Consider the following 12,908-nt stretch of genomic DNA (forward strand, 5'->3'; position numbering starts at 1 on the left):
GGGGATAATAATAGCACCTACCTCCCAGGGTTGTTGTGAGGATCAAACAAAGTAAAAATTCTCAAGCACTTATCACAGTGTCTGGCACATAGTAAGAACTATGTAAATATTAGCTATTATTATTATCATTCGAATCAAAGAAAAATCACTGTTGGCCAATATCTTCAACATCTAAATAGGAGGCATAACATATTATATGAGGATGCAGCCAAACTGGTAGAATTGGTATTTAGAGAAAACTTGTCACCACAATTTTATCATAAATTTATTGAATTAATACTCTGCCATTCTTCTACCTTACATCTATGTTTTATTCTATCTCTCAGTTTACTTCACACTTCCTAAGCATATATCTCATCCTCATTGAAAATACTACCCCTTGATATTTTCTCAGGCCATTATCCTGCTTGGACTTCACCTTCCTCTTCCCATCAATCAGTCAGTCAGTGGTGTCCAACTCTTCATGGCTCCGTGGACCATAATGTCCATAAGGTTTTCTTGACAGATACTGGAGTGATCGGTCTCTTCTTTCTACAATGGATTAAAACAAAAAAGATTAAGTGATTTGCCCAAGGTCACTCAGCTAATAAGTATCTGAGGCTGGATTTGAATTCAGGTCTTCTTGATTCCAGGACTAGTGCAGTATCCACTGATTCATCTAGCTGCCCAATCTCAACTCTTGAATTAACCAATTAAACTCTATACTTTTTAATAATTTTTGAATCTTTTGCACAGTTTCTCATTCTTTGCCAAACCCCAAATATATGTTACTCCCACCAACTGTTCCTTCTGCTCTTACTCATGTACTAATGAAGGGAGTCAGAGGAAATTACACCATACATTAAATTTTGTGTTATCTAACTTCAACTTGACTCTTATCATTTGCAAAATAATCTTTTCCCCTCCTTTATCAATTTCCTGTCTCACTCTTCACAGATGTTATGATCTTTTAAACATTTCCTTCTCTTCTCAAACTTTGTACACATATCCCCTTTGCACACATATCGATTGAACACCTCTCATATTACAAAGAAAGGTGAGGTTTTTCACAGTAAACTCCCTCTTCTACCCTTTCTTTCTCAAAATGCTTTGACATCACGCCCAATTCTTTTCTCCTTCCCTCAGTGTCTGATAATCAGTGGCCTTTTTCTTTACCAAAGATAATCTCTCTCCTTGTGCCTTGATCCCATCCCTTCTTTGTCTTCTCCAACAGATGTCTCCATTCTTCCACACTCTCTAATAGCTACTTATTCCCTTTTTTACTAATTGTTTTCCACCTTCTTTCAAGTTTCCTTCATTCTTAGAAAAAAAAAATTCCTACCATGACATCAATATATCAACTTATATATCTTCTCTTTTCCACTCATTCCCTAGAAAAAAAATTGTTGATACTTGTTGCTCCTAAATCCTTTGCATTCTGGCTTTTGACCTCATAATTCATTTAAAGCTGACATATCCAAAGTCACCAATGATCTTATAAATGATAAACCTGATTTTTCTACTCAGCCCTCATACTTCTTGACTTCTCTAATGCATACAATGCTGTTCAATGACTTCTCAGGAATATTCTTTCCTTCCTGGGTTTTTATGACACTCTTTCTCCTTATTCTCCTTATCATACATATCATCCTCCCTAAGTGTAGGTATTTCCCAATGCTTTGCCCGGAGATGTCTTGTCTTCTCGCTTTTTTTTTTCTTTTCTTTTCTTTCTTTTTTTTCTTTTCTTTTTTTTTTTTGGTGAGGCAATTGGGGTTAAGTGACTTGCTCAGGGTCGCACAGCTAGTAAGTAATAAGTGTCTGAGGCCGGATTTGAACTCAGGTACTCCTGAATTCAGGGCCAGTGCTCTATGCACTACGCCACCTAGCTGCCCCCTTGTCTTCTCTCTACAAGGCATCGCTCTTGGTGACTTCATCAACTGCCATAGAATTAATTATGTCTATGACAATTTATATATCTAGCCATAATCTCTTCCCTTAACTTTAGTCCCACATTACATAGATATGATAGTCCCACATATTAAACAATTCAAACTGGATATCCCAGAGAAATCTAAAACTCCGCATTCCAAAACAGGTTTTTCCAAAAACTCTTTACCTTTTCCTCAAACCCAACCTTCTTTCAAACTTCCCTATTCATATAAAAGGTACTACCATCCTTATAGTCTCCCAGATTTATATCTTGAGTGTTATCTCTCACTCTTTACTCTTCCTCACCTCATATATCTGATCAGTTTCCAAATTATGCTGTTTCTAACTCTACAACACCTCTAAGATCTAACACCTTTTCTTTACTCACATCACCATTATTTTAGTTAAAATCTCACCTCAACCTCATTGTTCTCATCTCCTCATCTGTTCCTCACTCCAGTCTATCCTCACATAGTTGCCAAAATGATTTTCTTTAAGTACAGATTTGATCAGGTTATTTTTCTGTTCACTAACCTCCAGTGGCTCTTATTTTCTCTAGCATAAACTATAATCTTTGTAGGCCTTTTAAACTACTACACAATCTGGCCCCAACTCATGTTTTCAGCCTTGTTATACAGGACTTGTGTTCTAGCAGAAGTGGTCTCCTATCTGTTCCTTACATGCAGAATTCCATCTCCCATCTCTGCCTTGACATTGAACATCTCCTATGACTGAAGTGCTCTCACTTATCGCATCTTCCTTAAGGAGTATCCTTCTTCCTTTAGATGAAGCTCAAATACAACTTACTGCCCAAAGTTTTTCCTGAGTTTCCCACCAGCTAGTAACCTCCACTTAGTAACTATCTTGTTTTAAGTGCCTTTTTTCTTTATTTTGTATTTATATTGCATTCATTTATACTGTATGTACTTCTATTTCTGTGCATTGTCTCCCTTAATGGAACTTCTATAAGTTCTTTGGGAGTAGGGATAGTTGTTTGTTTTTTTTTTTAATGTGTGTGTGTTTTTAAATCTGAATCCTTGGTTCTTAGCACAATGCCTAGAACATTGTAGGTGCTTAATAAATGCTTATTTACTGATCAGCAGCTTTATAATAACTGTTATCTATTAAGATTTGTTGGGGTGGGACTAATGGGAAGGATGAAGGGAGAATTTACAATCTCTCCCTCCTCATATCCCCCTACCTCAGATGTATCTAATAAATACTGTACTAAATAGAAATTTCTATAAACTCTAAACTTTGGAGAGCTTTGGAAATTTTATCCCTTGGCATAATTAAATATTGGAAAGCATTCAGCTATTTGACTTATTAGGGCTAGCTCTCTTTTGTATCTTCCTAAAGTTCCTTCCAACCAATTGTTCTGAGCAGTGGCCACTTTTTATTTTATGAAAGTTACTATGACCCAATTCCATAGATACTGTTATTTAGTGACAGCTACAAAAGCAATTTTTTTGCCTATGATAAGCAAACCACAAACCAGACCTTATACAAACAGCAAGAATACTTCCCTCAATTATGAAGAGGAGAAAATGGGATTGGAATGGAGACAAAAATCCCAGGACACCAACCAGTTTTAGGAATTGGAAGTGGGGCTCAGATCAGGGTAAGAGCTGAACTCAACCTATCCTATAATCCCCCAAAGTCCTATTTTAACCAATAGTTCTTGCTAACTAAATGCTAAATTGTTCCTAGCTAAGGGAGGACTATCTTCTAAATCACAGCCCTGGGGCTAAGAAGCTCCAGTATCACTCTACTTAGGAATTCAACTAATATCTATAGATGTGTTTGACTTTTCAATGTATGCTTACATCAATATCTTATTTTATCTTATGAGATATGGTACTTTTAAGACATATTGAAAGATTAATAATTGTAGACATAGAAATAATCTTACCTAAAATCACATAGATAGTTAATGACATTACTGAAGAGTCAGAAGACCTGAGTTTGAATACTGACTCCAACACTTATCTGTGTGACCATAGAAAAATGATTTAAATCTCTCAGCATCAGTTTTCCCATTTGTAAAATGGGAGTAGGAAAATTTGCAACCTCATAGTGTCATTACAAAGAAAACATTCCAAAAACTAGAAAACAGTAGATAAATATGAATTATTAATGTTATTATAAAATCATTTTTCTTCTCTAATTCATTGGAGTTGTATAGAAACAGAATTGGGACAAGTCATTACCCTGCTATTTTAAAGGTAGATAAAATATCTGTTTTTATAGTTTAATAAAAGTACTAGGATTTGTACATATTTTCTGTGGGCTCACTGAAAGCATCTCCATTCCATCTCCAGTAGCAGGATAATAGTGATAAAATTACCTCATCCTATTTCCACATGATTTTTCTTTCCTCGGCTAAGTCTCTATTTTTTGAAAATGTTTTGTTCTATGCAGGTGAGAGATTATGAGTATTTGCTATTATTATTGTTCACATTAGTATTATCTCATTCTTATCTTTTTATAGGGCTCAGATAAAACAGTCCTGGGGCAAGTTTTCATTCTGCTATTATTCTTTAAGATCTAATGCTCTACAGAATTTGCACAGATGAATAAAATAACCTTTTTATAGTTGAATAAACTTATTATATTCAATGAAAACATCCTCTGTACAACTCCAGTAGGAGGACAACAGAGATACTATATACACAATTTTTATCTCCTCTGTGCTATCTATTAAAAATGTTGTTCTGAAGTTTTTATAGATCTGTGTTTTGTTCAGGCAACATGGATAGTAGTTCAGCCTGTGATAATAGTCCAGACCCAAGACAGTTATTTGTTAAGTTCTCCAGAATATTTTAAGGTCTATATTTGTATTATAAGTTGCTATCTGTAAGTCAATGAAAGATATTTTAATACTAATGGTTAATTCAAGCTACCAGAAGGTCAGGTCTTGATAGGTTTTTGGTAGGTACTTATTAATGCTATTGTCACTATTACTGATGTTTATCTTGAGGAAGAAGAGGATGAAGAAGATAAACTAAATTTTTCTTACTTCCAGTCTGATAGGTTTTCTATCCACTATACCACTATTGTATTTATGGAATTTCTTAGCTTTCTTGCCTGGATATTGAAGATTTCAAGTTTGTAGTATTTATGCAAAAGCTATAGAGTCATGAAGTCCCAACTGCTCTGGAGTACTACAAAGTAGAGGGAAGAACAAATTTTACCCTTTATCCACTTTTGCTAAGCAATCTCAAAAGGCCCAAATCTGTGGTTTCCCCCATGCCCCATGTGGGGAAATGGAATCTTCAAACTAAGACTCATTGCTATATGCAGACTTTCCTTCCCTTATTGTTTCATACCATTCAACTGAATGTTTAGAGAGGAAGAAGTGATATTTAGGGTATTTAATTAAACTGAATGATATTCATAGCTCCAAATAAATCTTCTGCTTCTGTAAAGCTGATACAGTTCCAAGATATTCTCTTTACAAAAAGCAGTAAGTGAGGTTGTTTTTTAATGGAAGAAATTCAAATCAACAACTAAGGTGGAGACCAAAAGTAGATTTCTTGGGACTAGAAGTGCTTAGAATTGGATCCTGTTGCCCCATGGTCCTTAAAACTGTTGGAAATGTCCCTACTTTCAAAACACTGATAATGTCATTCCCTTTAAGCCAATCAGCTTCAACTATGTATGTATGTGTATGTATGCATGTATATGTGTATATAAATTGTATGTATACATATATTCATATGAATAAATCCATATCTAGCTACAAGTATATATATATATATAGAGAGAGAGAGAGAGAGCTAGTGATAGCTAGACATACATACATGGAAGTATATCTGTAAATCTCTATACATATAAGTTTATCTTTAAATTTACCTACATGTCCATACATGTAATAATCTTTTCCTCACCCAAAGAGTCTGAACAAAAATGGCTTTTAGATCAAGTTTTTTGCCATCTGTAAAGATTTCAAAATAAAGTAGAAATTTACCTTTAAGCATATTGAAAGCTTTATTAATATTCTCTTGAACATAGAACAGCCCCTTAGTGGTCTTCCTTCCTATGCTTTAAGTGAAGTCCAGTTGTGACATTTGCTCTGAGGAAAATGATATTCTTTTCCAACTTTTATAGAAGTTATAAAGATGCTAGAATATTTTTTTAGCAGAACTGACCCTAGCAGAATGGAGTGTAATGGGTAATTTAACGCCATAGAGAACTCTGGTCATAGAGACACTGATTTCTTGCAACCTTTTTATGAATGACAGACAAGTCCCTATGTCTCTTTCCTTTATGGAAGAGAGTTTTTTTGCACCCAACCTGGATTTAAAAAGAGAAAGAAAGAAAAATCCCTACTCTCAGCACTCTGTGAATCTCTGCACAACATTTGCAATTGAGAGTTTGAAGATTATATCTTTTAAATCTGTCTTTCATAGAATATCAATACTTAATTCAGATTGTGAGATATCCTTTCCACCCCAGTCTTACCTCATCTCTTTCTTTCTTGTCCCCAAAACAAAACAAAACAAAAACTTTGCTATCAAGAAAACAAATGATTTAAGTATTTCCAGAGTGAGCACTGGATTTGATCCAACTGTTTTTGCATTAGGATAAAATTCTCATTGAGAGAAAAAAGCCTCCCCACTACTTTGAAACTACTGGCATTTGGAGACTTATAATAGGAACACTTGCAACTAATATTTTTATAAAGCCATGTTATTCATTGCTATTAAAATTACATTATTAACTAAAAATGTATTTTGAATTATCAAAGTACTAAAACCTGACATGATGATTTATTATCTATAAATATAATAGAACTAGATGTCTGTCCTTTTTTCTTTGCTTTTTGCTTTTCTTTATTTTATTTAGAATTTTTATTTTTCCAAATTATATATAAAAACAAATTTTAACATCTTCTTCCCTCTCTCCCCCTTCTTAAGAACTCAAGCAATTCAGTATAAGTTATACATGTGTAGTCATGCAAAACATTTCCACATTAGTCAGGTTGTAAAAGAAAACAAACACAAAAAAAACTTCAGAAAAGGGAACTAATAAATAAAAATATGCTTCAATCTGTATTCAGATATCATCAGTCCTTTCTCTGTAGATGGATTCCATTTTCCCTAAGTCCTTCGGAGTTCAGACACTTGTCCCTAATTATTATCTAGTACAAGTTAAAACAACACTTTTTCCATATACCTTTAAAAGAAAAGAAAATCCTTTTGATATAGTCTAAATCTTCTAAATGAGGACATATGACATTAAACAATGATGAGTACAATATATGTAGGTAGATATTGTGCTATTTTGAAATATCATTGTTATGGTGGAGAATATTAAATGGAATATAAGTAGGAAATTTCAATTTGGAACAGAAAGTTTTAGTTCCTTAAACACAGGCTTATTGATACATATGTCACTAGAATAGCAGAATCATGACTATCACCAAGAGCAAAGCAAAATGAAAAATTATGGTTCAATTCAATTTTGAAATCTGCTACTGAAGAGGGAAGTGGATGCCAATGTGGAAAATATACAATAACTGCATAGCAAAGAGTGACAAAGTTATTTTAAATGGATAAAATATAAAGTTCCTAAGTAAAGATGGAATGAAGTTATTAGCTTGGAGAAAAATAAAAGTCATTAGCAAATAGAAGATAAAAATACTGCCATCATAGTAATGCAAGGGTACATGAATGTGGGATAGATCACTTGAAACATCGCACCCTAAAATAAAACATAGGCAGTTTTAGACGGAAACAAGTGACTTTTGATTGTCAGGGGAAGAGAAACAATTGACTTTTGGTTGTCAGAGGAAGAAAGCATTGGAATAACCCTCTAAGAAGTCTCTGTATATGATGAGCTTTAAGAAGGTCATAGAAAACTCTTTTAGATAGTTTAGATGTTTACTTTAGTGTCTGACAAGATACATGATCTGAGGATTCTTTTAGTTCATTCATTCAATGAAAAATATTTAATAATTCAATACCCCAATGGATCTGAGATTTTATTAACTTGTCCAATGCCTCCATAGACAAGAAAGCATAAATCCCTGCCTTTCTTCTACACTCTCATTCATGTCTTCCTATGAATTTGTTATAGGTGGCCCACTTAATGTTCTTTGGCTATTATTAACTTTCTTTTGACAGACTCAGAACTACTAGATGTGGGTTACCAGTGGTTATCTCTCATTTTCAACACAGCTCTAGCTCATCTTTTTAAACATACATTTATTTGATGAACCCTTATCCCTCACATTTCTTTCACGATTTCTTTTTTTAAATGGGTAGCAGACTATTCATGCTCACACTGCATCCCTCTGTTGCTTTTTAAGGGTAATCCTTACCACTTTAATTTTATGACAGAACAGGATTTATGACAAAGATAAAGATCAACTGAGAGACACAGAGAAAAAGGCAGAGGTAAAGAATGAGAGAAGAATTAAAATATAAAAGAGTACCTTAGATTTCATGATATTGATTTATTATATACAAGAGCTATTGAGGACTTTAAATACCAAGCTGAAGAGTTTATACAATTGGCTTATTAATATAATGGACACAAGGTAGAGTTTTACACATTTTTGGAAATGGCCACTCATTGAATTCATTTTGGTTCCCCTTCCCCATTCTTTCAGTAAATGGGAGAGGAGCAATCACAAAAGAAAGGGAAGGTTAGCCATAGGATTAAAAAAGAAAAGAAAAGAAACATGGACAAGTGGGACAGTTTTGAAAGTCATGTATGAAATTCCTTGTTTATTCATATGTATATATAAAAATCAGGAAGTATAAAATGGAGATTCATGGTTTCATATAGAATCCTTGTGTGTGTGTGTGTGTATGTGTGTGTGTGTGTGTTCTGCTGTTTGTGGAAAAATTCTTTTTTGATGTTGAAATGTAAAACAAGAAAAGAATTTAAAGGGGAATAGGTACTCTTTCACAAGTGATATTCCAGAGTGCATTGTCCAACCAATCAATATTTAATAAGTGCTTATTATGTGCCAGGCACTGTGCTAAGCACTGGGGATACAGAAAAAGAAAAAAAAGGTGGTCCTTGCCCTCAAGAAGTTTACAATCTAATGGAGGCAACAACATGCAAACAAATATACACAAAAGCAAGCTATAGACAGAATATAAAATCATTGAAAGAAAAGGTACTGGAATTAAGAGGAATTAGGGAAGGCTTCCTGTGGAAGGTGAGATTTCAGCTGAGACTTAAGGAAGCCAGGGACGTCAGTAGTCAGAGCAAAGGAGGGAGAGCATTCTAGGCATGGTCAGCAGTCCAAGAATTGCCAGTAAGTGAAAGATGAAGTGTCTTGTTTGTGGAATAGCAAGAAGTAAAATGTTTCTCTTTCTCTCTCCATTTAGATATATAAATTTTCCTTTTAAGTATGATTTTGGCTGCACCCCACAAAGTTTAGTGTTATCTCACTGTTGTCATTATCTTTTTTTTTAAAATTTCATCCTTTTTTTTTTTTTTTTTTGCAGGGCAATGAGGGTTAAGTGACTTGCCCAGGGCCACATAGCTAGTAAGTGTCAAGTGTCTAAGGCCAGATTTGAACTCAGCTCCTCCTGAAACCAGGGCTGGTGCTTTGCTTTTATTTATTTGTGAGATTTTAATGCCTTAATACATGGTCGATTGTCTATTCCTTTCTATTACCACTCACTTTTCTTCAGAGAGCCATCATATGCAACTTTTATAAAATTATAAAATTCTATTAATCTTCTTAACTTTTTTCTTATTTATTTTACGGTTAGATTTATCTAGCTTTGAGAGGGGGAAGTTGAGGTGCCCCATTAGTATAGTTTTACTCTTCCACTGGATGTTGGACATCACATCCCTCTGGCAACTCCTGCAGCGGCACTGGTGCCAAACAGTATTGGCTCTGCTTCTCCTTTGGATGCACCAATGTCGCGGAGAGGGAAAACCTGCTGCATGGGCAACAGCTTGTTTTCCATATCGATCCCCTCAGGCCAGCACCCTGGAGAGGACACTCCAGTTACTCCTCATAGGGTAGATACAACATGGAATGCAGCAGTTACCAGTTATAAGTTAGTCACTCAGGAGCTACGGCTCCCATATCGGACTGCATAGCCACACTGTGGCCTGTGACTCATCAAGGCGCTGATCCATGGTTGTCCGAGACTGGTGGAGGCCTACTATTACTCTCTATTTCTTCTTGTAATTCATTTAACTTTTTCTTTAAGAATTTGGATGCTATGTTGTTTGGTGCATATATGTTTAATATCAATATCGCTTCATTGTCTATAGAGCCTTTTGGCAAGATGAAGTTTTCTAGCTCATCTCTTTCATTACTATCAATTAAGCATAAGGAAGAGCCTCCAAAATGGAATTATATACCTTGGATGGAAAATAAGTTCCCTGCACACACAGGGTCCAGAATACATATAATTTTAGTTTCTTTTTAAAAGAATACTTTAGATCTATGGTTTATATCCTTGTACAAATACATAAATTTAAAAATCAAGAGGTCTATAGATCTTTTAATTTCTCAATTATATATATATATATACATATATAATTTTAATAGCATCTCATTTGGTTGCTATTTGAAATACCAGGAAGAGTCTCTATTGTTGACCCACAGAGTTCTGACTGAAGTCCGCGGTCAATGCAAAGTAGAGCTCTAAAGCATTAATTTAAACTTACAACATTTTTGCATGTTTTTCAAAAATCTGGCTCATAATTTATCTAATAGGGAGCTAGCCATGGTGGCTTATGTGGTTGGTTTTTTTTTTTTTTGGTTTTGGTTTTGTTTTTTTTTGGTGAGGCAATTGGGGTTAAGTGACTTGCCCAGGATCACACAGCTAGTAAGTTTAAGTGTCAGAGGCCAGATTTGAACTCAGGTCCTCCTGAATCCAGGGGAGGTGCTCTATCCACTGTGCCACCTAGCTGCTCATGTTTTTAATGCCTGTTGCCAGACAGCCTCTTAATTGAGCTTGAGGTTTCTTAGGTATACTAAAGCAAAGTTGATTGAGTATCCCCACTAAGTCTGGCACCAACACGGAGAGCCCCTGGGGGTGGGGACTACTAGATTACCAAAGGAGAGGCAAAGTGATCTAGGATAGAAATGGAAGAGCTCAACACTTCTGTGCTAATCAGAAGCGGGATCATGCTGGTGTGTATTTTATTCACTCAGACTAGGGGTGAAATATAGAATCCTAGTCTCACAAAAAACAAACAAACAAACAAACCCTAATAGGACCATGGGTTCATTTCAATATCTTGATAATTACTTTGATCTATTTTATATTGGCTGTGAAGGCATAGTTATTTAATGAGCATTTGCAATATAATTAAACCATTCTTACACTGTGGTGATATCATGGATTCTCCCTTGCCCCACACCAATACAAGGTTATTGTTTAAGTAGTTATTCCATTCTATGTACTTTGTTTTTGTTTTTGTTTTATGGGGGTGAGGCAATTGGGGTTAAGTGACTTGCCCAGGGTCACACAGCTAGTAAGTGTCAAGTGTCTGAGGCTGGATTTGAACTCAGGTCTTCCTGACTCCAGGGCCAGTGCTCTATCCACTGTGCCACCTAGCTGCCCCCATTCTATGTACTTTAATATAAGTATGCACATCTCAAAATCACGTGGAACTATGCCACAACCCACCTCCAGAAAGCAATCACTTAATTAACTCAGTTTTTATCAGTTTACTAACCTTTTTAATCTATACACTTTCAGTCCATGTGCATATTTATCTCATCATTTTCCAAAATAATCTGAATAATGGAAAATAAAAATCTATAGAGGAATGAGACAGGGACTGAGAAGAGTATTAGATGAAGCAGCTGTCAATCTCAAAGATAAGTATTGCATGGAATAGTGCTATTGAGTGGCTTCTGAACAGTTGTTGTTTGACCCTATGCCCCTCCTTTTCCCCCTCATTTCTTTTCTTTTATTCTCTTCCTTTTCCCCCTCTCCTTTCCCATGTCTTATTCTGATAAATGACAACCCATGAACAAAGAACAAGTTGATCTAGAATCTCCACTGCCATATATATCTCAGAGCAATATGATAATCTGATACTTTTTCTTCAGAAATACTTAATAGTTATGTTCAATCTGCTTCCAAATTTCCAATCTCCTTCCTTGCAACCACTGTAATAAATCTGTATATATTCATGTATGAATATGTATACCAAGAGAGGAAATAAAGTTCTCCAATTAGTTTCATTCACAGAAAACTGACAGGATAATAAAGGATAAGTCTTACAGAACTGTAGCTGTGTTATGTGAGAAGGCTGCCACATGGCAAATGAATCCTAATATTGACTGGCACAAACTAATAAACATCACTGCAGAAATAATGCCGACAAAATAAATAAGACTGGGCCAAAGCCAAGAGACTTTGAGAAAGGAATACTTTAGTAATTATGAACTTCTCTATAAATATAATGGACAAGGTAGAAAAGCAATTTCCAATTTGTAATATTGCTAAGATTTATACATAGAACCACAGGCAATAAATCCATGAAAATTATATGATCTATGAAGTTTCACTCACAATATAGTGTTAGGTTGTGGTTAAAGTATTATTTAAAATATTATAAAAATGAATCATGCAGAATTCCAGAAAAATCAGACAATAGATAAAAAACATAGTTGAGATTGACATATGTTCCACATAATGTGTCAATAAAACTTGATATTTGGATATAGAACAATGGACATTACAATTTATGTTCATATTATCAATACTATTCCAAAAAATAGAAAGGAGTAATCAATAGTCCCCTGGGGAGTTAGCTCCCACCACCCTCTACCGAATGTCAAAATATAGTTTCCTTCCATAGCAATTTGCTTCCAAACCTATTGAGCAGTGGAGACAGTTATATCTTCAAACGCAGGGCAGTTTCAGATAAATTGAGACCAATGAGATGCTCTCAGGAATCTGGATCAAGTTTGGAGCTGATACGGAAAACTTAAAACTGTTGCATCAAGTCATCCTAAGTTAGGGGAGTCTAAAAGATAGGCTATTTGCAAGTATGCAGCC

At 35.0% G+C, this 12,908-nt stretch overlaps 1 long non-coding RNA gene across 1 annotated transcript in view; it reads right to left on the bottom strand.

Annotated features, from left to right (window-relative positions):
• Window positions 1-252: 252 nt before the first annotated feature.
• Window positions 253-12,908, bottom strand: part of LOC122737991 — a 196,067-nt gene continuing 183,411 nt past the window's right edge. The window contains exon 4 of the long non-coding RNA XR_006354621.1: window positions 253-531. This is a non-coding gene — a long non-coding RNA (uncharacterized LOC122737991). The remainder of the gene's footprint in view (window positions 532-12,908) is intronic.

Source organism: Dromiciops gliroides, chromosome 1 (genome assembly GCF_019393635.1).
Source record: "Dromiciops gliroides isolate mDroGli1 chromosome 1, mDroGli1.pri, whole genome shotgun sequence".
NCBI lineage: Eukaryota > Metazoa > Chordata > Mammalia > Microbiotheria > Microbiotheriidae > Dromiciops > Dromiciops gliroides.